Source organism: Bos indicus x Bos taurus, chromosome 13 (genome assembly GCF_003369695.1).
Source record: "Bos indicus x Bos taurus breed Angus x Brahman F1 hybrid chromosome 13, Bos_hybrid_MaternalHap_v2.0, whole genome shotgun sequence".
In the NCBI taxonomy this organism is placed as follows: Eukaryota; Metazoa; Chordata; class Mammalia; order Artiodactyla; family Bovidae; genus Bos; species Bos indicus x Bos taurus.
In genome coordinates this window covers 49021596-49048951 of record NC_040088.1, presented here as the reverse complement: position 1 = coordinate 49048951, position 27356 = coordinate 49021596, and the positions used below count along the sequence as shown (strand labels likewise).

At 38.0% G+C, this 27356-nt stretch overlaps 1 protein-coding gene across 9 annotated transcripts in view; it reads left to right on the top strand.

Annotated features, from left to right (window-relative positions):
- Positions 1-27356, top strand: part of ZNF438 (zinc finger protein 438) — a 197765-nt gene that overhangs the window by 53952 nt on the left and 116457 nt on the right. For all 9 annotated transcript variants that reach the window (XM_027559775.1, XM_027559776.1, XM_027559770.1 and 6 more), the window contains one exon: positions 13884-13940. The gene's annotated coding sequence lies outside the window, so the exon portion shown is untranslated. The remainder of the gene's footprint in view (positions 1-13883; positions 13941-27356) is intronic.

Sequence of the window (27356 nt, the reverse complement as noted above, 5' to 3'; positions counted from 1 at the left end):
ATCCCTCCCAGCATCAGAGTCTTTTCCAGTGAGTCAACTCTTCCGATGAGGTGGCCAAAGTACCGGAGTTTCAGCTTTAGCATCATTCCTTCCAAAGAACACCCAGGACTGATCTCCTTCAGAAGGGACTGGTTGGATCTCCTTGCAGTCCAAGGGACTCTCAAGAGTCTTCTCCAACACCACAGTTCAAAAGCATCAATTCTTCGGCGCTCAGCCTTCTTCACAGTCCAACTCTCACATCCCTACATGACCACAGGAAAAACGATAGCTTTGACTAGACGAACCTTTGTTGGCAAAGTAATGTCTCTGCTTTTGAATATGCTCTCTAGGTTGGTCATAACTTTCCTTCCAAGGAGTAAGCGTCTTTTAATTTCATGGCTGCAGTCACCATCTGCAGTGATTTTGGAGCCCAGAAAAATAAAGTCTGACACTGTTTCCGCTGTTTCCCCATCTATTTCCCATGAAGTGATGGGACCGGATGCCATGATCTTCGTTTTCTGAATGTTGAGCTTTAAGCCAACTTTTTCACTCTCCACTTTCACTTTCATCAAGAGGCTTTTGAGTTCCTCTTCACTTTCTGCCATAAGGGTGGTGTCATCTGCATATCTGAGGTGATTGATATTTCTCCTGGCAATCTTGATTCCAGCTTGTGTTTCTTCCAGTCCAGCGTTTCTCATGATGTACTCTGCATATAAGTTAAATAAACAGGGTGACAATATACAACCTTGACGAACTCCTTTTCCTATTTGGAACCAGTCTGTTGTTCCATGTCCAGTTTTAGCTGTTGCTTCCTGACCTGCATACAAATTTCTCAAGAGGTAGATCAGGTGGTCTGGTATTCCCATCTCTTTCAGAATTTTCCAGTTTATTGTGATCCACACAGTCAAAGGCTTTGGCATAGTCAATAAAGCAGAAATAGATGTTTTTCTGGAACTCTCTTGCTTTTTCCATGATTCAGCGGATGTTGGCAATTTGGTCTCTGGTTCCTCTGCCTTTTCTAAAATCAGCTTGAACATCAGGAAGTTCACGGTTCACATATTGCTGAAGCCTGGGTTTATCTATACCCCATGAATTTTGGTATGTTGTATTTTAACTTTCATTCATCTCAGGGTGTTTTCTAATTTCCTTTATGATTTCTTCTTTGGTTCATTGGTTATTTACCAGTATATTGTTTTATTTCCATGTATTTGTGAATTTCCAGAATTTCCTTCTGTTACTGATTTCTGATACGCATTCCATTGTGGTCATAGAACATTCTTGACGTGATATTAATCACTTTAAATTATGAGGGCTGTTCATGGTCTAGAGTATGGTCTGTTTTAGAGAATGTTTAATGTACACTTGATTGGAATGTATACTGTGTTGTTGGGTGAAGTGTACAGAGATCTGGCAGGTCTAGTTGGCTTATAGTTTTATTCCAATCTTCTATTTCTCTATTGATTTTCTTCCTGGTTGTTCTATCCAGTATTGAAATGGGATAAAGAAATCTCTCATTATAATTTTTGAATTGTTTATTCTTTCAGTTCTTCTTTGCTATTGTTGTGGTTTTAAAGTCTGTTTTGTCTGATTCTCCTATGGTTGCTGTTTGCATAGTGTGTTACTATGTATCTTTCTACTTTCATCAAACCTAAAATGTGTCTCCTATAAACAACATATGGTGCAATTTTTAAATGCAATGAGATAATCTCCAACTTTTGGTTGGATTGTTTAACCTGTTCACATTTAATATTATTGATATGGTTTGATTTAAACCTGCCATTTTGCTTTTTGTTTTCCATAGGTCTTATGCCTTTCTTTGTTCTTTTTTTTTTTTTTAATTTTATTTTATTTTTAAACTTTACATAATTGTATTAGTTCTGCCAAACATCAAAATAAATCCGCCACAGGCACACATGTGTTCCCCATCCTGAACCCTCCTCCCTCCTCCCTCCCCATACCACCCCTCTGGGTCGTCCCAGTGCACTAGCCCCAAGCATCCAGTATCGTGCATCGAACCTGGACTGGCATCTCGTTTCTTACGTGATATTTTACATGTTTCAATGTCATTCTCCCAAATCTTCCCACCCTCTCCCTCTCCCACAGAGTCCATAGGACCGTTCTATACATCAGTGTCTCTTTTGCTGTCTCGTACACCGGGTTATTGTTACCATCTTTCTAAATTCCATATATATGCGTTAGTATACTGTATTTATGTTTTTCCTTCTGGCTTACTTCACTCTGTATAATAGGCTCCAGTTTCATCCACCTCATTAGAACTGATTCAAATGTATTCTTTTTAATGGCTGAGTAATACTCCATTGTGTATATGTACCACAGCTTTCTTATCCATTCATCTGCTGATGGACATCTAGGTTGCTTCCATGTCCTGGCTATTATAAACAGTGCTGCGATGAACATTGGGGTACACGTGTCTCTTTCCCTTCTGGTTTCCTCAGTGTGTATGCCCAGCAGTGGGATTGCTGGATCATAAGGTAGTTCTATTTCCAGTTTTTTAAGGAATCTCCACACTGTTCTCCATAGTGGCTGTACTAGTTTGCATTCCCACCAACAGTGTAAGAGGGTTCCCTTTTCTCCACACCCTCTCCAGCATTTATTATTTGTAGACTTTTGGATCACAGCCATTCTGACTGGTGTGAAATGGTACCTCATAGTGGTTTTGATTTGCATTTCTCTGATAATGAGTGATGTTGAGCATCTTTTCATGTGTTTGTTAGCCATCTGTATGTCTTCTTTGGAGAAATGTCTGTTTAGTTCTTTGGCCCATTTTTTGATTGGGTCATTTATTTTTCTGGAGTTGAGCTGTAGGAGTTGCTTGTATATTTTTGAGATTAGTTGTTTGTCAGTTGCTTCATTTGCTATTATTTTCTCCCATTCTGAAGGCTGTCTTTTCACCTTGCTAATAGTTTCCTTTGATGTGCAGAAGCTTTTAAGTTTAATTAGGTCCCATTTGTTTATTTTTGCTTTTATTTCCAATATTCTGGGAGGTGGGTCATAGAGGATCCTGCTGTGATGTATGTCAGAGAGTGTTTTGCCTATGTTCTCCTCTAGGAGTTTTATAGTTTCTGGTCTTACGTTTAGATCTTTAATCCATTTTGAGTTCATTTTTGTGTATGGTGTTAGAAAGTGGTCTAGTTTCATTCTTTTACAAGTGGTTGACCAGATTTCCCAGCACCACTTGTTAAACAGATTGTCTTTAATCCATTGTATATTCTTGCCTCCTTTATCAAAGATAAGGTGTCCATATGTGCGTGGATTTATCTCTGGGCTTTCTATTTTATTCCATTGATCTATATTTCTGTCTTTGTGCCAGTACCATACTGTCTTGATAACTGTGGCGTTGTAGTAGAGCCTGAAGTCAGGTAGGTTGATTCCTCCAGTTCCATTCTTCTTTCTCAAGATAGCTTTGGCTATTCGAGGTTTTTTGTACTTCCATACAAATTGTGAAATTATTTGTTCTAGCTCTGTGAAGAATACCGTTTTTAAATAAGCGAATCTCTTCCAGTGTGGTGTCTTAGCTCCTTTAATAATTTTAAAATTAAACATTTTGAATTATTTCATTAGTGTTTGTTCTAGGACTTTCTATACAGATCTTAAAAGAATCTACTTCTGATATTTACCTAGTTTCAGCAAAAGACATTTCAGTATAGCTGTTTCTTTCCCCCCTCTTTTGCTACTCTTGTTATTCATATTATGTCTGTATATTTTAGAAACCCAACAACATATTGTTATAATTTTTACTTTATATAAATCTTTAAAAAAAAACTTAAGTCTTTTAAAGCAGCTAAGAGAAGTAAGGAGAATAGGTACATATTTATGGAGTTACAATAATTTTTCTATTTTTCATTTGCTTCATGTATTCTGTGGATTTAAGTTACCATCTGGTGTTATTTCCTTCTCTAATGCAGCTTTGCTCTCATCTCTGCTTCTTTTTTTTTTATCAAATATATAAAACTTTATATCTTATTAGCCCAACAATACAATTGTATACTTATTGTTTTATTGAGTTGCTCTTTAAATCAGTTAAGAGAAGGGAAGGAAATGTATAGTTATAGTTTTACATAATTACCTTTATTGGCAGTCTTGTTTTTTGTGTGGATTCAAATTACCATTTGGTGTCATTTGCTTTCAGCCTGAAGAATTCTCCAGTATTTCTTATAAAATAGATCTTCTAGCAACACATTCTCTCAGTTTTTGTTTTTCTGGGAATGTGTTGCTTTCACCTTCATAGATGAGAGAGAGTTTTGTTAGACATAAGATCTTAATTCACAGTGTTTTATCTTCAGCACTTTGAATACTCAGTCCTACTGCCTTCTAGTTTCTTCTGCTTCTGATGATAAGTCAGTCAGCTGTTAGTCTTATTGGTATCCCTTTTATGTGATGAGTCATTTTTCTCTTGCTAATTTCAAGATTTTTTTCTTTTTTCTTAACACTTTGATTATATTTTGTCTGGGTGTATATCTCTTTATATTTATCTGGTTTGGAGTTTGTTGAACTTCTTAATGTATAGATTACTAATGTTTTCATCAAATTTGGGAAGATTTCAGCCTTTATTTAAATCTTTTTTCTGCCCCTTTCTCTTTTTCTGTGATGGTCTGTTCACTCCTTTCATTTTTTTCGGTCCATCCTTCAAATTGTACAATATCTATTGACTCATGTATGCTGTTGAGTTCCTACAGTGAATTTTCCACTTCAGTTATTGTACTTCTTCAGTTATTGTACAATTTCAGATTTTCTATTTGGCTCTTTTTTTATCATTTTTATATCTTTATTGATATTCATTGTACTTTCTTTTAATTCTTTTTACATGATTTCCTTTAGTTCTATGTGAAACTGAAAGTTGCTCAGTGGTGTCCAACTCTTTGCGACCCCATGGACTATACAGTCCATGAAATTTTCTAGGCCAGAATACTGGAATGGGTAACCTTTCCCTTCTCCAGGGGATCTTTCCAACCCAGGGATCGAACTCAGGTCTCCTGCATTGCAGGCAGACTCTTTACCAGCTGAGCCACAAGGGAAGCCCAGAAGTACTGGAGTGGGTGGCTTAGCCTTTTCCAGCACATCTTCCCAACCCAGAAATCAAATGGGGTCTCCTGCATTGCAGGCGGATTCTTTACCAACTGAGTTATCAGGGAAGCCCAACTTATTATAATAGCTGATTTGAAGTCTGTATCTGTTAAGTCTAACATCTAGCCCCTTTAAAATCAATTTATATTGCCTGTCTTCTTTCCTGCAAATGGGTTTTCTGTTTCTTTGCACATTTTGCCATATTTGTTGAAAACTGGAAAATTTAAATAACACATAGCAACTCTGTGGACTTATCACCTTGGAGCTGGGGGTTAATGTTGTTTGCTTAGTTATTTATGTATTTTTTACTGACTTGGCTGAACTGACAACGTGAAGGTATTTCCCTCAGTGGACAGCATTGGATGCCTGTACTCAAATTTATTTTCTTGTTTTTTTCTTTTACCTTCACTACTTAAGGGTCACCCCTTGGTTAATATAAACCACTTGTTGTTTTAAAGCTGTGCTTATACCCTCATAGCCAGTTAGACTTTTACTCATTACCATTAGATGTGTGTGTTGCGAATGCTATCCTAGTTGAAAGAATTTAGGTATTACAGTTCATAAAGGAAAGACAGGACAAATTCTTGCAGTTTTTCTTTGACTTAATGGTTTTTAAGATATGTAATTGGTTCTCTATCATTTCTTGAAAGTGACCAATTTTTTTAAAAAAATCATAAATTCTTAGAATTAAACATATTTGATGAGTTTTAATCCATCTCAATTATTGTCATTAATGAAGCTCAAATTATTCCATCTTTGCCCAGTGGAAGCCTTTTGAAATTGGCTCCTGAGTCCCAGAATTAGCCATTTCTCTAAGAAGCTCTGGTCTCTTAAGGAATGCTCAGTGATGCTGGTTTGGTCTTTATAGGCCTTTTCGGTCATCAGAGCTCAGAAATATACGCACATATTTAAGATACAATAAAATACCTCACATGTTCATATTGATGCTTCCAATAAAACTCTAGACTACAGTGCAATTGAATCTTCCTTTTACATCTCCTTTTGTCTATGCCAAGAATCCTGGTTTTGAAAGATTTAAGTAATTATAGAATTAGAAAATCCCATAATCACTCATTTTTATCCCATATTACACATGCAGCAATCTCAGAATGACAACAGTAATACTACTGAAAACATGATTATTGAAAACATTAAAAAAACACATTTTTTATGTTCTGTCACCATCTTTATAGCACTTAGGACTGACAATGTCTTCTGAGACATTGTTTGTTTAGCAAAATGAAATGTTTGCCAAGTAGCACTTTAGAACACTTTATCTTTCTCAGACTTCCTGTTAGAACGGTGATGAAAAAGAGAAGGAAGACATAACCTTGTTCCTTAAAACCTGGGTTGTTGGGTTATCTGGTATCATTCTGGTATAGAAAGATGTGGCCCTAAAATCTGAGATTTTATTCTTCTTTAAAGGTACTGTTAATGATTTGACTGCATGCTTCCTGAGATGAAACTTTCATTTTCTACTTTTATCAGGGAGTAGCTTCCATGGGGTGGAGGTGCTTGACACTTCTGATGGTCTCTTACCTAGTGTATTTGGTTGTGCAGAGAAATGCAAGTAGCAGGAGATATAGCTGTCTATGCTATCATAGCTTTTGTGAGTGCACGATAGATAGATGATAGGTAGATAGACTGATAGACAGATGATAGATACACAATAGAAATAAAGAGAGAAAGAAAGAAAGGGCTTTCCTGGTGGTTGAGTGGTTAAGAATTTGCCTGCCAGTGCAGGTAACACAGGTTCGATTACTGGTCCAGGAAGAGGCCACATGCCACAACTAGAGTTCGCATGCTGGCACTGAATGGCCTCACATTCTGCATCTAAGACCCAGCACAGCCAATAAATAGAAAGAAAGATGGATAGGGAGAAAGAGATTTTATGTTAAGGAACTGGCTCACATGATTGTGGGAGCTAGCAAGTGTGATACTTGTAGAGTAGGCCAACAGGCAGAAATTTTAGGTAAAAGTTGATGATGTAACCTTGAGTCAGAATTTGCAGGGCAGTTCAGCAGACTGGAAACTCAGGCAAGGTTTCTTTGTTGGTCTTGAGACAGAATTAATTGCTTCTTCCTTGGGAAAGTTCAGTCTTTACTATTAAGGCCTTAAACTGTTTGGATGAGGTCCCCCATATTATGGAGAATAATCTGTTTGAAGTTAGCTGGTTGTAATTGTTAATCACATCCACAGGACCTTCACTGCAACATGTAGACTAGTGTTAGATCAAACTAGCCAAGTTGACACATAAAGTTAACCACCACAGTTGGGTTAACCATTTATTACCCAAACTGAAGATTCTTTCTGAAAATAAGTACTAAAAAATAATGAAATAATATGATTTTATTTGTTGATTGACAGATTATTTTTATTTGAGCTATGGTTTTTCCAGTGGTCGTGTATGGATGTGAGAGTTGGACTGTGAAGAAAGCTGAGTGCCAAAGAATTGATGCTTTTGAACTGTGGTGTTGGGGAAGACTCTTGAGAGTCCCTTGGACTGCAAGGAGATCCAACCAGTCCATTCTGAACGAGATCAGTCCTGGGTGTTCTTTGGAAGGAATGATGCTAAAGCTGAAACTCCAGTACTTTGGCCACCTCATTCGAAGAGTTGACTCATTGGAAAAGACTCTGACGCTGGGAGGGATTGGGGTCAAGAGGAGAAGGGGACGACAGAGGATGAGATGGCTGGATGGCATCACTGACTCGATGGACGTGAGTCTGAGTGAACTCCGGGAGTTGGTGATGGACAGGGAGGCCTGGCGTGCTGCGATTCTTGGGGTCACAAAGAGTTGGACATGACTGAGTGACTGAACTGAACTGACTGAAGAAGTTATTTTAAAATAAATTTATTTCTGAAAAATATTAACATATTTCCATGTTAATATAAAAAACCCAAATCATTGAGACAAATATCAAAGCAAAACAAAACTGTTTCATGCTGAATTTTTTCCACTTTAAAAAGAACATAAATAGAATTCTCAGTAAAAGTTCATATGCATTATTTAGTTTCTTCATCGTAATTTGTTTGTAGTCCTGGGTCTCTGTATTTTTCTGAAAGAAATGTAGTTTTGAAACATGGTTGTATTATTTTTGTTTCCTAAAATTGTAGTCTTCACAGTTTCATTTTTGATTACCAAGCTTGAAATTGTTTATTTTTTCAATAGTTATTACTTGCTGTAAATCATAAATTTTTAACTTTGAGAGTATAACATCTGTGTAGGTACTAAGGTACCTGGTAAGTTAAAGCAAATTCTACTTAATTGGGGTCATTGTAAATTATTTTTTTAAATAGTTTAACATGAAAATATTCTAGCCCGTATATTTTCATAGGCACAGTCTTTTTTTACTCTATTTAGAGTACCTTTATTCAATGAAATTTTTACAAGAGAAAACTTGTCAGATAAGTTGTATCTGACAAAAAAGTTAGAAATCTTTTTTGAACATTTTACCAAATTTAGATGCTGCTGTTAATAGATTGTCAGCATTTGAAATCCATTTTATCCTGGTACAAAATATAAACATATCTAAGTAAAAAGCCCTGGTTCTCTGTGTAGATTAAATCTGAATTAAAGATTTCCAACTAACTGAACAAAATGAAGCCAATATTTATTTTTAAAATTTTTAGTGGAGTATAGATGCTTTTCTGTATTGTTAGTTTCTACTGTACAGCAAAGTAAACCAGCCACACATGTACATATATCCCCTATCTTTTGAATTTCCTTCCCATTTAGGTCACCACAGAGCATTGAGTAGAGTTCCCTGTGCTATACAGTAGGTTCTCATTAGTTATTTTATACATAGTAGCGTATATAAACATCAATCCTGATTTCCCAATTCACTCCACCCCCCTTCCCTCTTGTCCATATGTTTATTATGAAGCCAATATTTAAAGTGCTCAACTGAAAAAAATTCCACGCTATTGATGATTTTACTGAGTTTTAAAAACCTTAAAGATTGGTTTTTAAAACTCAGTAAAATCATCAATAGCGTGGAATTTTTTTCAGTTGAGCACTTTAAATATTGGCTTCATAATAAAATCTGGGAGTTGGTGATGGACAAGAAAACCTGGCGTGCTGTAGTCTAGGGGGCTACAAAGAATCGGACTTGACTAAGCAACTGAACTGATAGCAAAAAGAGAAAATATGTACTGCCACGTTGGAGTAGTTTTTATTCAACATCATATTTGTCAAAAAATATTCTAGTTCACTTTCTTTAACTGTGTGTGTGTGTGTATATATAAATATTTGTCAGTGTTGTTTGGTAGACTGTCTTTGGTGAATGTAATTGTGGGATGTGTTTGCATCTACTTAAACGTCATATATTGCCATTTACATGGTATGGTTGTGAATTAGGTGTTAATCACAACCATATTCAAGCTAGTTTCTGTTCTGTGCTTTATAAATTAATAAGAACATTGATTTTTACTCTGTGATAGTGTGCTCAACCAAAGTTTGTGTTATCACTGTAAAATCAAATACAGTGTCTGCTCATTATTTACGATTTCCATTTTGTGAATTCTCCCTGCTCACAAAAAAATTAATTGAAACCCTCAAAGCAGTATTCTTGGCCCTTTTCTGGTTATTTAGGGCCATAGTAACGTGGCACCCCACTCCAGTACTCTTGCCTGGAAAATCCCATGGATGGAGGAGCCTGGTAGGCTGCAGTCCATGGGGGTCGCTAAGAGTCAGACACGACTGAGCGACTTCATTTTCACTTTTCACTTTTCATGCATTGGAGAAGGAAATGGCAACCCACTCCAGTATTCTTGCCTGAAGAATCCCAGGGACGGGGGAGCCTGGTGGGCTGCATCTCTGGGGTCACACAGAGTTGGACACAACTGAAGTGACTTAGCAGCAACAGAAAATTTGAGTTGCTCAACCTACTTGTTCCCAGCTCAGGTAAAGCAAAGGTTTCTTTCAGCTCTCACACTCTCACAGTATACACCTTTCAGGGTGCCATTTTTTTCTTTTCTTTTTTGGTAATTTCACTGTTTACAGTAGCTCCAAGGCATACTGTTGAAGTGCTATATACAGTGTTCCTAAGTGCGAGAAGGCTACTATGTGATGTATTTTACAGAGAAAATACATGTCTTGCTATGCTATGCTAAGTCACTTCAGTCGTGTCCGACTCTGTGCGACCCCATAGACGGCAGCCCACCAGGCTCCCCCGTCCCTGGGATTCTCCAGGCAAGAACACTGGAGTGGGTTGCCATTTCCTTCTCCAATGTGTGAAAGTGAAAAGTGAAAGTGAAGTCGCTCACTAGCGTCCGACTCTTAGCGGCCCCATTGATTGCAGCCTAACAGGCTCCTCCGTCCATGGGATTTTCCAAGCAAGAGTACTGGAGTGGGGTGCCATTGCCTTCTCCGATACATGTCTTAAATAAGCTTTATTCAGGCATGAGTTAGTGCTATGGACTCTGAGTTCAGTGTTAATGAATCAATAATATATATTAAATATAGTGTCTTTATATAGAAACATGTAAAACACAAGGTTTTGTTGATTAATTGATGAAACTGTTGTAGCCAGAGGCTCACAGGAACCTAACTCTGTGTTTCCTCTAAGAGCAGTAGTTTGGTGTTTGCTAGTTAAAGTTCAAAAGCATCAATTCTTCGGCACTCATCTTTCTTCACAGTCCAACTGTCACATCCATATGTGACCACTGGAAAAAACCATAGCCTTGGCTAGATGGACCTTTGTTGGCAAAGTAATGTCTCTGCTTTTAAAAATACTATCTAGGTTGGTCATAACTTTCCTTCCAAGGAGTAAGCGTCTTTTAATTTCATGGCTGCAGTCACTATCTGCAGTGATTTTGGAGCCCCCCAAAATAAAGTCTGACACTGTTTCCACTGTTTCCCCATCTATTTCCCATGAAGTGATGGGACCAGATGCCATGATCTTCGTTTTCTGAATGTTGAGCTTTAAGCCAACTTTTTCACTCTCCACTTTCACTTTCATCAAGACGCTTTTGAGTTCCTCTTCACTTTCTGCCATAAGGGTGGTGTCATCTGCATATTTGAGGTTATTGATATTTCTCCTGGCAATCTTGATTCCAGCTTGTGCTTCTTCCAGCCCAGCATTTCTCATCATGTACTCTGCATATAAGTTAAATAAGCAGGGTGACAATACAGCCTTGACATACTCCTTTTCCTGTTTGGAACCAGTCTGTTGTTCCATGTCCAGTTCTAACTGTTGCTTCCTGACCTGCATACAGGTTTCTTAAGAGGCAGGTCAGGTGGTCTGGTATTTCCATCTCTTGAAGAATTTTCCACAGTTTATTGTGATCCACACAGTCAAAGGCTTTGGCATAGTCAATAAAGCAGAAATAGATGTTTTTCTGGAACTCTCTTGCTTTTTTCATGATCCAGCAGATGTTGGCAATTTGGTCTCTAGTTCCTCTGCCTTTTCTAAAACCAGCTTGAACATGTGGAAGTTCACGGTTCACGTATTGCTGAAGCCTGGCTTGGAGAATTTTGAGCATTACTTTACTAGAATGTGAGATGAGTGCAATTGTGCGGTAGTTTGAGCATTCTTTGGCATTGCCTTTCTTTGGGATTGGAATGACAACTGACCTTTTCCAGTCCTGTGGCCACTGCTGAGTTTTCCAGATTTGCTGGCATATTGAGTGTAGCACTTTCACAGCATCATCATTTTAGGATTTGAAAGAGCTCAACTGGAATTCCATCACCTCCGCTAGCTTTGCTCGTAGTGATGCTTTCTAAGGCCCACTTGACTTCACATTCCAGGATGTCCGGCTCTAGGTGAGTGATCACACCGTTGTGATTATCTAAGGCCCACTTGACTTCACATTCCAGGATGTCTGGCTCTAGGTGAGTGATTATACCATCGTGATGATCTGGGTCATGAAGATCTTTTTTGTACAGTTCTTCTGTGTATTCTTGCCACCTCTTCTTAATATCTTCTGCTTCTGTTAGGTCCATACCATTTCTGTCCTTTATTGAACACATCTTTGCATGAAATGTTCCCTTGGTATCTCTCAATTTTCTTGATGAGATCACTAGTCTTTCCCATTCTGTTGTTTTCCTCTATTTCTTTGCACTGATCGCTGAGAAAGGCTTTCTTATCTCTCCTCAGTAGTGTTGGAGAAGACTCTTGAGAGTCGCTTGGACTGCAGGGAGATCCAACCAGTCCATTCTAAAGGAGATCAGTCCTGGGTGTACATTGGAAGGACTGATGCTAAAGCTGAAACTCCAATACTTTGAACATCTCATGCGAAGAGTTGCCTCATTGGAAAAGACCCTGATGCTGGGAGGGATTGGGGGCAGGAGGAGAAGGGGATGACAGAGGATGAGATGGCTGGATGGCATCACCGACTCGATGGACATGAGTTTGAGTGAACTCCGGGAGTTGATGATGGACAGGGAGGCCTGGCATGCTGCAATTCATGGGGTCGCAAAGAGTTGGACACGACTGAGCGACTGAACTGAACTGAACTGAATTTAGCGTTCATGATGACTTTGTAGAACTTAATTACTGTGACTAATGAGAACTAACTATAGTTTTATCTTTGTTTTTGAACTTCTTAACTGAATTGGAATAGCAGCTATGCAGTGTCAGGTGTACTACATAGTACAGAATAAACTTCCAAAGGCTCTATGTTGATTCCATAAATTGGATGAAAACAGTCAAACCATTTTTGGAATTAACTGATTTCTTCTATTTGATGTATTAATATCTCCTCACAACTGATAGAAAGCTGGCATCATTTAACTGTGAATTTCTTCTCTATTAGAGCCAAGAGAATAATAATTGTCAATTAACTTTGTAAACAAGATACTTTGTAATCAGAACTGAGCACCATTAATCTCAAGACCAGTCATTTGATCTAAATGAAGAGTCATGGTTTGTAGATCAATATTGTGTATAAAACATTTTTTTCCATCTGCTTTTCTTAAATTAATACCTTCAATGTAGTTACAGCTGGGGCAGCAGCATTGACTATTTCTCCCACCTCCACCCAAGACTGAAGGAAGGATTGAGCCGTCTCTTGGCTACTGCTGTCCAAGTGCACTTCCCTTTTCTGCTCATGGTTCAGATGCTGACTCTGTGAATGAGATGTCAGTTACAGCCCATCCAGCAATGGGTTACTGCTCAGGGTCTTCACATTTAACCACAGGCTAAATTGACAGCTAGGCTAAGGGTGCAGGCATCTCACACTGCTCAATGAGATCAGGGCAGAGCGTGGAAGTAAATGTTCTGGCTTGCTATAATGCTCTCATTAAAAGTCACCAGGAAGTGGAAAATCCAAGACAAATAATAAATTGGATGGGACATTGCAACAATGGACATAAGTTGGGACTGTCTCAGTCAAAATGCCACACATGGATGCTTTACCAGGCACGTGTCTTCTCAAAAATCTCCTAATCCTCAACTCCTGGTTACTGTTTTCCACTCACCAAGGCTGTGCCCTCAATGTGATTCACTTGTTTGTGACCAGTTAGTAATTTCCACAGCATTATGCACATGGAAAAGAATGTGAAGCATTTTTCTTAGTCAGTTTTATTCATTGTGGTACTCCTTTTTTGTCTAGAACATTTTCTATTCATCTTAAAACTTGTATTAAATTTTGCATGCCTTCATTTTTAAACTAAAGATGTAATACATTTATGAAATTGTTCCTCACATTAGTTCTTTTGTAACCTTAAAAAATACCATACTATAATTTAGAGTGAAATTTGAGGATGAAAGGAATACAGTTGTTGCTTATATTTGATAAAAATGGATTATCCGAATATGATTGTGATAACATTTTATATTATATTTAATATTTATATTTGATTTATATTCTATTACAGGACTAATGAAAAGGATTCACCATATCTTAGGACTTTTTATGGAGCCTTAAGAGACAGGTAAGTGCCAAGCATTTTTTGAAAAGATACATTTGAAACATTAAATAATTTGAGTGTATCGGTTCCTGACAAAAATAGGCAAAGGAGTATATTTTACTTAAGCAATTTACCTTTTATTCTTCTCAGTAAAAATAGTGTAAATACCATGTTTACATTAATTTAATGTAACATTCTCTGGTATCCAATAAATCACACTTTCCAGGGAGCCTTAGATTTATTTTCTGTAATAATTATAATGAGAACATTGTTAATAAGATGAACAAGTTAGGCATATTTCAGAACTTAAAGTCCTAAAAAGAAATCATTAAATGCAAAGTGGTGCCCTGGCTTGGATCTCAGGACTGAAAAAAGACATTAGTGGAAAAACAGGTGAAATCCAGATAAAGTCTGTAGCTTAGTCAATAGTAATGTACCAACATCCTTTTCTTAACAGAGACAAATGTACCATGGTAATGTAAGATGCTAACTTTAGGTGGAATTTGGTAAAAGGAACATGAAAACTTTATAGTACCTTTGCAACTGTCCTGTAAATCTAAAATTATTCCAAGGTAAAAAGTTTTAATTAAAGCCAAAAAATCAAGATTTATTTGAAAATTATACTTCTATAGGAAATTATAGTAGTAGCTTTTCTGTGTAACAGTTTGAAAAATCAAAATGGCTGCTTTTAGAAAAACCCAGATTCCATGCAATAGAGATGCAGGGAAATATGATACTCTAGGTTTCATTTTACAGTTCATGGGAGGTGTGGGATTTCGTTTTCTGGACATTGACCTGGTGTCCGTGAACATCTCCTTGAACTCGGTTATAGACTTGCTCTTCAGTTCCTTTAAGGTACATATGTGTTCTTCAGTGGTTTAGTACAGCTCTTTCTATTAATATAAGCAGGACCCTTACATGGTTCACAGACTACTACGTTTTTCTTTTCTTTGGTATATCTGTTAGAAGCAAAAACACCAGTGATGTGACTCAGTGGTTTGGAGTTGAGATCCTTTTAGGGTGGTTTTGTTCAGTCATAGCTACTTGAGCTTCTAGGTCAAGTGCTAGACACAGTTGACCTGTCATGAAAGAGTATGAATAAAGATGAGCATAACTCTTACATAGCCATTTCTGTAGTTGAGCTGAAATAATTGATTGCTGTCAGATAATTGAAATTCTCAGTTTCCAAAATGAACTCTAGCATCTAGCAGTATAACTCTTTTAAATTTCTATAAATATTAAAGGACTATAAGAAAGAAGCTCTGTAGTTTGCTGAAACTATTATATAACTTTTCATTAATAAAATTAAATAGCCCTGCTGGCCTTATAAATGGTCTCCTGCTGCTGTTGCCAACTTTAGTGATTTTAGTTAAACTTAAATTTCATCAAGGGAAATAGAAATATATTGTACTTAGAGGATATAGACATTTAAAACAACAGACCCAGACCTGAATGACTTTTGCAGAATAATCATTGGCCTTGAAGAGTTCTTTTGCTTGATGATATTTTTTCAGAATTGGTGTTATCAATATCATATCAATAGACTTTGCATCTTTACTTCCTAATTATGTAACATACTTGTGCCAGCCTTTGTAGGAAAGTTTTTAAAAAGGGAGGAACATTCTTTTAGGACAAGTTGAAATTTCATTATAGTTCACACAGACAAAACAAAAAAGTCTTTTTATTGTTTTTCTGTGCTCAAAGAGCATTAAAAATGTTGTTTCTGGAAACATGCTTTACCATTCAGCTGGCTGGCTGTCGTTTTACCTAACGTATAAATGAAGGTAGTACATAGGTACTGCATACTTTCTGTGTACCCTTTTTACTTTTTGTTTACGATGGTCTCATTTAATCTTCACAAACACCGATGAGCTAGTTTGGAATTCCCATTGTAGATGAGGTCAGAGGATAAGAGATGTCTCCAGGCCAACCCTGAGGGAGTGAGGAAGAACGACTCGGTGCCCATGGTGTTCAGTACCTACAGTCTGGTTCCTAATGTTACCAGCTTCCAGGGAGCCCTGAGTCCAAGGACACATGGTAAACTTCCCATTACTGCAGCTTGTCTGGGTTAAGGATGTCTAATCCCTCTGGTGACCTAGAGCAGAATCCCCCAGGGTTACAGGCGTGGAGTAGAGTCTGCTGGTCCCCATTCCAGCCTTGCCTTGGCTCATCCTCTGGCTCCTGAGCTTGTCAGTTGTTGTTCTCTGTCACCTGATTAATTGCCGAACACTCACTCATTGTGTGCTCCATTGATCAGATGCCAAGAACTCTTGGCAGCTCTGCGGAACATGATCTCAGTGTGCCTCCTGGTCAGTGCTGGGCAACTTGAAGTGGTTAGTGGGGGTGAGAACTTGGATTCAGAAGCCAGGACCTGTGCCAGAAGCCAGGGATGGGTAATTGAGTGGCTGGCACGTGAAATGGAGTGCTCCAGACTCATCAGTAGTCTGGGAGGCAGAAGGGGAACTGCACATGACTTTGAAAGGTGGTCTTTGAAGATCTTGATGGCTGGCTGTGGATTTTGTAGTTTGTAGATATAAAATCTAGTTGCTTTTTGAGGAAGAATGAGAATGTTGCCAGCTTATTCATTATATTGCTCATTACACTGGGCAGAGATCTCTCTGTAACTTTTACCCATCAGTTCCAGCTGTGTCCTTCTGTGGTTCTAAAACTCCAGTCCTTCTTACACTTGAAAGCATAACATACAAATACAATTACAAAATCTCGTTTGCAGTCTCCTCTTCTTCAGTCTCAGGAAGTTGCCTTTCTTTAGTCAGTTCATGACTGCTTTCTCCATTTTTTCTCTATGTGATCTCCTGTATCCTTCACGCTAAATATCATCTGGCCCCCTTGTTTATTTCTTTACCTCGATCTTTCCCATGAGCTCCAGGCTCCTATCTATGTCCCCCTGTCCAACATCTCTATTTAGAAGTATAATAAAATTTCAAACTTAATGGATCTGCATAGAACTCTTAGACTGAAACTTCTGGCTGCTGCCAATGACAGTGGGATCTGTCACTGACAGTGTCAAGTTGAAGCTTATCAGCCTCAGCTTTTCAAACCCCAGTGTATATATGAATCCCTTGGGTAGTTTGTTAAAATGTAGATTTTGATTAAGTCTGTCGTGGGGCCCAAGGTTCTGCACTTCTAACAAGCTCCCAGGTACTGATAATGCTGCTGATCCATGGACCCCACTCTGAGCAGCAGGGAATGTAAGTGTGTTCAGAGTAAATGCTTGTCAAGACAGGTCTGGGGCTGGGGGAGGTAAATGGAGTCCTGCAGGTCCCTCCCTCATCTCACCATTGTCCCATCCCCGCTTAAGAATCATGTTATATACAGCAAAAACTAGCACATATTGTGAAGCAACTATACACTAATAAAAGTTTTTTAAAAAAAGAAAAGTAGAATCATGTTTCTAAACACACAACTCTCAGTTATGCTTATAATTAAAAGGAAATTTAAAAAGTGGTATCCGTACTATTATTTCAATTTAAATTAACAAAGGTGTGTGTGTGTGTGTGTGTGTGTATACATGTATATGCTTAGCCAAACTCTGTGAGGACACATGCCAAATGTTAACAGTTGTTAATCTTCTAAGTGATAGATTTACAGATGGCATATATTTTCATCTTTATATATGTGGCCTTTTCCAATTTTCAGTAGTGAGCATAATTTTCTAGATATAGTTTATGATGATTAATGTTATTACAACTGTCAGGTATACTCCAGCTTAGTTCATCACAACGTCGCCTTGGATGAAACATTTGCCTTCTACCACTCAATCACCTCTCTTCACCCTTCCCCCAAACATCTGCTCTTTTTTTTTTTTCCCTCAATAAATGTATTAGCTCTTTAATGGTTTAGTGAGGGCTTCATATTAGGGCTGTAGTTCAGTATCTACCAATACAGTTAATAGAATAAGGGTAATTAAATAAGTACTTTTTTATATTCAATTTTTGTAATTTTTTTGTGTGTTCAATTAAAAAAAGAACTAAAGAAATACCCTTTTTCTCGCCTCTCCCTCCTAGGAAGGTGAGCTCAGCAGGTTTCTTGGAGGGAGCTTAGTTTTCCTTTCAACTTTAAAATTCAGTAACCAAATTTAAAAGTGAAGTACCTGTCTCTTGCTATGGAACAGGGAAGGAAGTAACAAAGATACAGGATAGAAAAGCCTGATATATTTAAAATCTCACCTTCTTAAAAAGGTGAGTGTTGGACAAAGAAAGAATTTCTGAAATACACATAAAGGTGCCCCCGCAGATCTGGTAAACACCAAACCATGCATGCATAGGATAAAACTTGCAAAAGCTTGCAAGGACAATCTCCTGAGAAATGAAAAATTACCAGGTCACTGTAAGAAAAGCCCTAGAGTAAAGGTTGCTCTATACAAACCCTAAAAGAACTTAAAACTAAGCCTCAAAAGAATCATATTAATCCTCAAGTATCAACTGCCAGAAACCCAACACTTTTTAAACAAATACAAGAAATCGAGCATTCAGCTGCATAAAATTCACAGTGAATTTCATCCAATCAAACATCATAGATAAACAAAGAAGCAGGAGAAAAATCCCATAACTAGGAGCCAATAGAAATAGACCCAGAAACGACAGATGATAGAACTAGCATACACGTACTTTAAAATAGCTATTGTAAATATGGTTCGTGTAGATAGACATAATGAGAAATGAAATAAAAGATAGAAAAAAAATATTGGAACATTAGAGATTTAAAAAAATACAGTATTTGAAATGAAAATTGTACTAGTATGGGACTAAGCACAGATTAGATCTTTCAGGAGAGAAGTTCAGTGAACTTGAAAACATGGTGAGAATTTAACCAAAAGCATCGAGAGAAGAAAGGTTGAAAAAGTATGCCCATCTCCACCATGCTGCTGCTGCTAAGTTGCTCAGTCATGTCCGGTGCTTTGCAACCCCATGGACTGTGGCCCATCAGGCTCCTCTGCCCATGGGCTTCTCCAGGCAAGAATATTGGAGTGGGTTGCCATGCCATCCTCCAGGGAATCTTCCTGACCCAGGGATCAAACCCAAGTCTCTTGCACTGCAAGCAGATTCTTGACCATCTGAGGCACCATCTAATTCTATAACGGAGAATTATTATATATTGTATCGCCTGTTATTGCCTGTATTGTAACAGGCAATACAAAGAAGCAAATGACATACATATTGGCAGCGTAGAAATAAAAGGTCTTTATTTGTAGACAATATAATCATGTATAGAGAAAATGCTAAGAAACTCCAAAAAATCGCTAGTATTTGTCATTTAATTTAGCAAGCTTGATGGACACAAAGCAGATACACAAATTTTGAAGTGAAAGTTGCTCGGTCATGTTTAACTCTTTGCGACTCGACTATACAGGGTATATGTAGTCCGTGGGGACTGTATAGTCCATGGAATTCTTCAGGCCAGAATACTGGAGTGGGTAGCCTTTCCCTTCTTCTCCAGGGGATCTTCCCAACCCAGGGATCGAACCCAGCACTTGCACATTGTGGGCGGATTCTTTACCAGCTGAGCCACCAGGGAAGCGTAAGAATACTGGAGTGGGTAGCTTATCTTCCTCTCCAGTGGATCTTCCCAACCTAGGAATTGAACCCGGGTCTCCTGCATTGCAGAAGGTTTCTTTACCAGCTGAGCTACCAGGTATAACCAAGATACACAAAATCAGTTGTAATTTTATATACCAGCAATGAAAAATTAGAAATTGAAAGTCAATATTTGTATCAAAAAAGAACGGACCTGAAAAAAGAAAAAAAATTCACAAGAACAATATTGGAAGGTTTCTAGTACCTAATCTCAGGACTTCCTCTGCATTTTAAAGGTCCTTCTTTAAAGCTACAGTGATCAAGGCAGTGTTCGTCTAAGGTAAACATATACGTCAATGGAATAAAATAGAGAATCCAGAAATAGATGCACACTATTAATGGTCAGCTGACTTCTTCTGACAGTGATGCCAGGTTAATTCAATGGGGACAAGATAGTCTTTTTAACATATGGTACTGGAACACCTGAATATTCAATGTAAAAAAATTAACCTCAACCCTTACTTCTTCTGTATATAAAAATAACTTGAAAAGAATCATGGATCTAAATATAAAAGACTAACACTATAAAACTTCAAGAAAAAATTGCAGGAGAAAATATTCGTGAACTTGGGATAGGCAAAGATTTTTTTGGGCCCAAAATGCATGAACCATACAAGAAAAATTGACAAATGGGATTCCTTCAAAATTTAAAACTTCTGTTCTTCCAAAGAGATCGTTAAGAAAATGAAAAGGCAATCTGTAAACAGAATATATTCACAATACATATACCTGACAGATGACTTGTGGCCAGAATATATAAAGAACTCTTAGAGCTCATTAGTAATATGACAGCCCAGTTAGAAATCTAGGCATAAGAAAATAACAAATGGCCAGTTTTGCATAGGAAAAGGTCTTCAACATCATTAGACATCAGAAAAATGTAAACCCAAACAATGAGATACCATTGGATATTCATCAGAATAGCTAATACTTAAAAAGTGTTAGAATGGACGTTTCATATTTTGCTGGTAGGAAATCTAAATGATAAACCATTTAAACAGTTTGGCAGTGTGTTATAAGTTAAGCATATTAATACTGCATGATCCAGCAATTTTCTACTAAATGTTTACCTAAGAGAAATGAAAACATGTTTAAACACATACTTGCACAGAAATGTCCATGGCAGGTTTATTCATAATAGCCTCAAACTGGAAGCAACTTGAATTCCATCAGGTAGTGAATGGATGAACATGTTGTGGCATACCTGTGCAGGGGTATACTACTCAGAACTTAAGGTAGTAATACATTTAGCAACATGAATGAATCTCAGAAACATTATGCTGAGTTCAATAAGCCAGACACAAAAGAATACAAGCTCTGTGATTCCATTTACTACCCACAACTATTATACCAAAAATACTAGGAAAAAAAATTTAATCTGTCGTGACAATAAACAAACACATTGTCGTTTGCAGCTGAAACTGGAGTGTGATTGACTTGGATGAGGCACAAGGGGACCTTTTGGTTTGGTCCCTGTGTTCTATATCCTGACTGTGGTGGTGATTATATGGCTATATATGTGTTTATAAAATTCACTGAAATGTACACTAAAAATGTACATATTTTATTGTATATAAACTATATCTCAATAATGTTGTTTTGAAAAAATTCCAAAAATTTGAATGTTATTTTACTAACAACAGGTTATTGGTGGTGGTTTAGTTGCTAAGTCGTGTCCAGCTCTTGTGACCCCATGGACATTAGCCTGCCAGGCTCCTCTGTCCATGGGATTCTCCAGGCAAGAGTACTAGAGTGGTTGCCATTTCCTTCTCTAGGGGATCTTCCCAACTCAGGAATCGAACCCAGGTCTCCTGCATTGCAGACAGATTCTTTACCAACTGAGCTATAAGGGAAGCCCAACAAAAGGTTAACTTCTGTCTAATGTTAGAAGACCTCTGTGTAAGGCTGAGTTGACCCCAAAATTCCATTTAGATAAACCAGTATACACAATATAAATAATAATACATGAGTTAAATATCCTTAAACATGAAAAGAGAGTAGATAAATCAGTTTAGTTAACCTATGATTTGATTTATTGGAATGGGACCCTAGCATCCTTGGAAGTCATTGACATATCTTTTTAATTTCTTTAATTGATAATATCTTTGGCACTAAGAAGAATCCAGCTGAATGAAGTAATTATGAACAATCCACTCTTGGTTTTCTTTTATTGTTCTTTTCATTTTTTTTTTAACTGATAAGACTATGTGGAAGATATTCCAGTGTCCCTTAGAATCTGTTCTTGCTTTTAGGAGTAGTACTCCTAGATTTTGCCTGAGCACATACATGGCTGTCCTTCTAAAATCAACATTTCTCTGCTTCTCTTTCAGCAGGGTGTGGCTTTGGACTAAGGAGAGGTGACTGGTGATGTGTTTAAGGTTACCTCATTAAGGACAAGCCGCTTAACCTAGATTTTCTCTTTTCCTTTCCTGCTGGCTAAGGTGTAACATCAGGCACAGCAGACTATGTCAGTCCAGAGATGGAAGCCACGTGGAAGTTGATGGACCCAGCCTGGGTTCCTGAATGATCTTGTGACCACGCCTCTCCCTGTACCCCACACTGGGACAGGAAAAAGAAAAGTCTGTAATTTTGGCTGTTGTATTTTTGAGTCTTTCTGTTATGGCAGAAAGTTTATACCCTAAGACAAATTGGACAAATTGGAAAGCATTTAAGATTTTTAAGTTTTTCTCTGTGTGCTGTTTGGTCATAGCTAATATATTTTGCTGTGTATTCTCAAGTAAAATAATTTCTAAAATAGTATATGATTTCATGCCAATAGTTCTTTTTGACCCAGTAGTTATTTAGGAGAGTGTTTCTCAAATTTATGAGTTACTTTTAAACTTTAGGTACTAATTATTAGTAAATGGAGACACAGCATTCAGCTTTTCTAATTTTTAAATGTGTTTATGGGCTAATTTATGATCAATTTTGGTAAAATTCCACAGATCTTTTTAACGAAGTTGCCTTCTTGGTAAGATACCAAAATATTTATTTATTGTGTTACTTAACTTTTCTGTAATTATTTTTTTATCTGATCTAATAAAGGTTTAGAGATTTAAATCAGTGATTTCTTCCATTAATTTTTCTTTATATTTCTGTCTGTTCTGATATCTGTGTTCATGTGTTACTTAATTGTCAGCAGCTCAGTTGAGAATTGTACCTTTTATCAGAATAATGTGACTTTTTTCCTAATTTATATCTTATGCTTTGTGTTTTAGCTGACATTAATATGCTACTTTAGTTTATATGTCCCTGTATTTCTTACTTTATCTATCCTTTCTTTATCTTTATTTATATTTATCCTTTATTTATCTTTCTGTCATTTCTTTAAGATATGTTTTCTATAACTGGAGCATAGTTGGATTTTTTTAACCTATTGGGAAGAACCTTTGTCTTTTAACAGATATTATAACTCATTTATATTTATTATCAAAATTGATCTTTAACTGATTTTATTTCATTGATCTTGTTTTTGTTATAATGTCTTTGGTTTTTCCATTATGTTTTAGACTTTTTACTGTTTGATTTAAATTTTGTTTTTGTTTAATTTGGTTTTGAATTTTGCCTGCTTTGAAATATTATTTTTTAAGATTTTTTGAAAACTTAAATCTATATAGTGCCTACATAGATTTTTCCAGGGGGAAAAAGAAATTGAAAAAAAAATCAAATGAAGTTAATATATCAAATTTTATATTTGATGAGACTGTGTTTGGGATTATTAAATATAGTGGATTTCATGGTGATGGGTGGGGAATATTATTTACCGATGATCTTGTTTTCTGTGCTGTCCCTGTCAGTTACTGTATCCACAGCACAGGGCATGGCATTTACATGCTCACTAATGTTTGCTCAGTGTCAGAGTCTGTCCTTCTGCTCAACACTCTGATAGGCTTTTTCCCTACCTTGGATGCTCCTAGCCCTTTGACCTTCTCAAGTGGACGTCATCTCCATTCTGTCTCTATAATAAGTGTGCTTGTATATGGGGCTTTCCCATGTTTTTCAGAGTATACTTGAGGACTATTTAGGGAAGTGGCTCTTGGAGGACATGCAGCCTTGTCTTGGAAATAGTGTGGAGGGAACAAGCCTGTAGCAGTTGCAAGAGAGAATATCTTTAAGAAAATAATGAGGTTGCTAAGTTACTTTGCGAGGGAAGGCTTGTCTTTCTCATATTTTTTTAACTGATAATTATGTAGCTGGACTACCAAGATGCAGGGAGTGAGGGGAAGTCAGCTCTCCAGTCTCTCCAGGGCTGCGGGTCAGGGTGAAGTTCTTGGCCAGCGACTCATGTCTGTGTGGTATGTGGAAAGCAAATGGGCTGAGGCGGCAGGAATACTGTTATTCTAGCTTTGGTTCTGTTTTCCTTTGTGACCATGGCAAACCTCTCAGCTCTTCTGGGCCTCAGGCTCGACCTGTTAAATGAGAAAGATGACTCTCCAAGATGCTTTCTAACTTTGAAACTCCATGCCTGATCAGGGCACCAGGGATAACCAGGGGATTTCCACTTGACAGCATTTTTATTTTTAATTTCATTTAAGTAGGGAAGTCAGCTTCATTTCATCTTGTACAGTCAAGAGGAATAAATCACTTCTCTTGCTGCCTTGAGTAAGGAGAACTAGAAGGGTCATGTGTGACTCGTGTACGTATGACCTGACCTAATATTAGCAAGTGACACACACGGTGGTGGACTGCCCCACTTACAACACCTGGAAGTGATCTGGTGATAGAATGACTCAGAGGACTGTGAAATTACCATCTTTCCCTGAGAAAACTGAGGTGTTTATTTAGACTCCCAGAAGGTTCTTGCCTTTGTCCCTGGTGTGTGTGTGTGTGTCTTGAGACTGAGGGTCCTGGGAGATAGATCCGCCGTGTGACCTTCAGCTGTTACAGACCATGGTTTTTGGCCTTCCCAAATCAACAGAAGTTGATAAGAGGCTAGGTGAGAAATTCAGGCAAGGCTTTATTGGGGCCCCTGCTACAGCTGAGGGCAGAGAAAATAACATGTGCCCTTGCTTGCTTCCTGAGGTGGGTTGAACTAGTTCCTTATATGGGGTGAGGGTAGGGGCAGCAGGTCCAGGAGTTGGGCCAGAGGGATGGCTTAGGTGTTTTGCCCACCCCTTTGGTGGTGTTGCGTGCAGGGAGCATGTGTGCAGTACCCTGCTTTTGGTCCCAACACTCTGCTCTTGCTCCTCCCTCCTCAGAAGTGGCAGTTGGGTTCTTTTTGGTCTTTGTGTATCTTCTTGTCCATAATTTGCCCTAGCTATGCATGCACACAGTTATTTTTAGTCCCTTATAGTTTTTTGTATTTTGTGGCTTGAGGAGACTTTTGTCCAGGTGTGAGCCCTGTAGCAAAGGGTCCCAGGTCCCAGCTTGTCTCACAAGCAGGCATCAGACCTGAAGGTCACAGTGCAGATCCTTCATTGATGAGCTCCTGAGTGATCCAAAAGCTGTTCATACTGAAATCTTGTTTCACAAGGTCAGCAATGGGGGCTGCCCAAGCTGGCTTTTTGTCAAAAACTGAGCTGGGCATGATCACAAGTAGGGTAGGCAGAGAGAGTTTTCAGATAATGAACATGTCACAATTGTGAAAGAGCAAGGACACAGCACTGACTGAATGAAATCTGTGCAACAGTCAAAGGGTGACTGTTTCTGAAGAAGGGCTTTGTTTTGGCTCAGTTCTGGAGGATGATTCCACAAAGGCGCCATCCAGAACAGTGTGGAGAAAAGATCATTGCTTCTCTTTGCTGTAGTCATCGCTCTGAGGACTAAAAAGTTATTGAAAAGTTTTATTTTCCGCTCTAGAAGAGCTTCTGGGGGAGAAAAAAAGAGAATCATTTCATTTCAGAAATGCTTTTTTTTTTTCAGTAAATAGATGCTGTGAATAAGTCAAATAAAATGCAGAATAAATTTGAAACTTGGATAAAAAATGTAGATGATAGGCTTTTATTAAGTGCCACTGTGTGGTAGGCCTCTGGGGTACAGAGACCAACATTCAGTAGCCTCTCTTCACAGGAAGTGAACTTGAATGAGGCTGATAGATAGATGGCTAATACTATGTTTCCACTGCGTTTTTATAGAGCAGTTACTCTGGAGATGCTGCATCAGATGCCGAGACTACAGGTGAAGTAGATAGAGTCTCTGTTCTCAAGACATTTAGAATTCACAGTGAAATGCATCACCAGGTATGCAGAGCACCAGTTGTGCAGAGACATGTAGGAAGACATCAGTAGTTAGAATGCACAGGAGAGAATGATACAGGAAATTTGAACCTGCTCTAAGAAAAGAACTAAGCAGTCTCAAGGCACCTGTTCCTTCAGTGGTTGTTGTAAGCTGTGCTCATTAACTTTCTGGCCCCAGAGGTACACATTCCTGATGTTAAAAATAATAATAGCCCAGAATTGTACAGTGCTTTGCTTTGTGTTGGGCACAGTCTAGTGCTTTACGTACAACAACTTGTTGTTCAGTTGCCAAGTCACGTCCAGCTGTTTGAGACCCCCATGGACTGCAGCACACCAAGCTTCCCTGTACTTCACTGTCTCTCAGAGTTTGCTCAAACTCATGTGCATTGAGTCAGTGATGCCATCCAACCATCTCATTGTTGCCCACTTCTGCCTTCAATCTTTCCCAACATCAGCGTCTTTTCCAGTTAGTGGGCGCTTCGAATCAGGTGGCCAAAGTATTGGAGCTTCAGCTTCAGCATCAGTCCTTCTAATGAATATTCAGAGTTGATTTCCTTTAGGATTGATTGGCTAGATCTCCTTGCAGTCCATGGGACTCTAAAGAATCTTCTCCAGCACCATAATTTGAAAGCATCAATTCTTTGGCACTCAGCCTTCTTTATGGTCCAACTCTCCATGCATGACTACTGGAAAAACTATAGATTTGACTAGACGGACCTTGGTTGGCAAAGTGATGTCTCTGTGTTTTTAATACACCGTCTAGGTTTGTCATAGTTTTTCTTCCAAGGAGCAAGCATCTTTTAATTTCATGGCTGTATTCACTATCTGCAGTGATTTTGGAGCCTAAGAAAATAAAATCTGTTACTGTTTCCACTGTTTCCTATTTGCCATAAAGTGATGGGACAGATGCCATGATCTTCATTTCTTGAGTGTTGAGTTTTAAGCCAGCTTTTTCACTCTCCTCTTTCACCCTCTTTAAGAGGCTTTTTAGTTCCTCTTCGCTTTCTGCCATAAGGGTGGTGTCACCTGCATATCTGAGGTTATTGATATTTCAGCCAGCAATCTTGACTCCAGCTTGAGCTTCATTCAGCATAGCATTTCGCATGTTACCCTGCATGTAAGTTAAATAAGCAGGGTGACAGGATACAGCCTTGACATTCTCTTTTCTCAGTTTTGAACCAGTCCTTTGTTCCATGTCTGATTTTACCTGTTGTTTCTTGACCTGCCTACTGGTTTCTCAGGAGGCAGGTAAGGTGGTTTGATAGTCCCATCTCTTTAAGAATTTTCACAGTATGTATATACAAACTATACAAATTATACCTAGAATTTTTTATTTGAAATTATAGAAAGATCCCTTTTGATCAAATACTATCCCCCATTTATTTACAGAGAAAGGCTTTCTTGAATTATAAATATATCTAAAAGAGATCACATTGCCTCCCACAAACACTGAATCCACAGCTCTTTGAGGTGTGGTTTTCTGTTCAGCTTAATGTCCTCCTGGTCAAATAAGAGGCTGCTTTCTCTGTCTTCTCATCTGTTGAAATGTCTGTCCCTTTTTACAGCACTAGAGGTCTTTAATTTATAAGCTGGATTTGTAAATTGCAGGGTCCCAGCTGGTTGGGCCTGTGGTCCTTCCATGCCTGAACCACAGGAGGCCTGCTATTTGC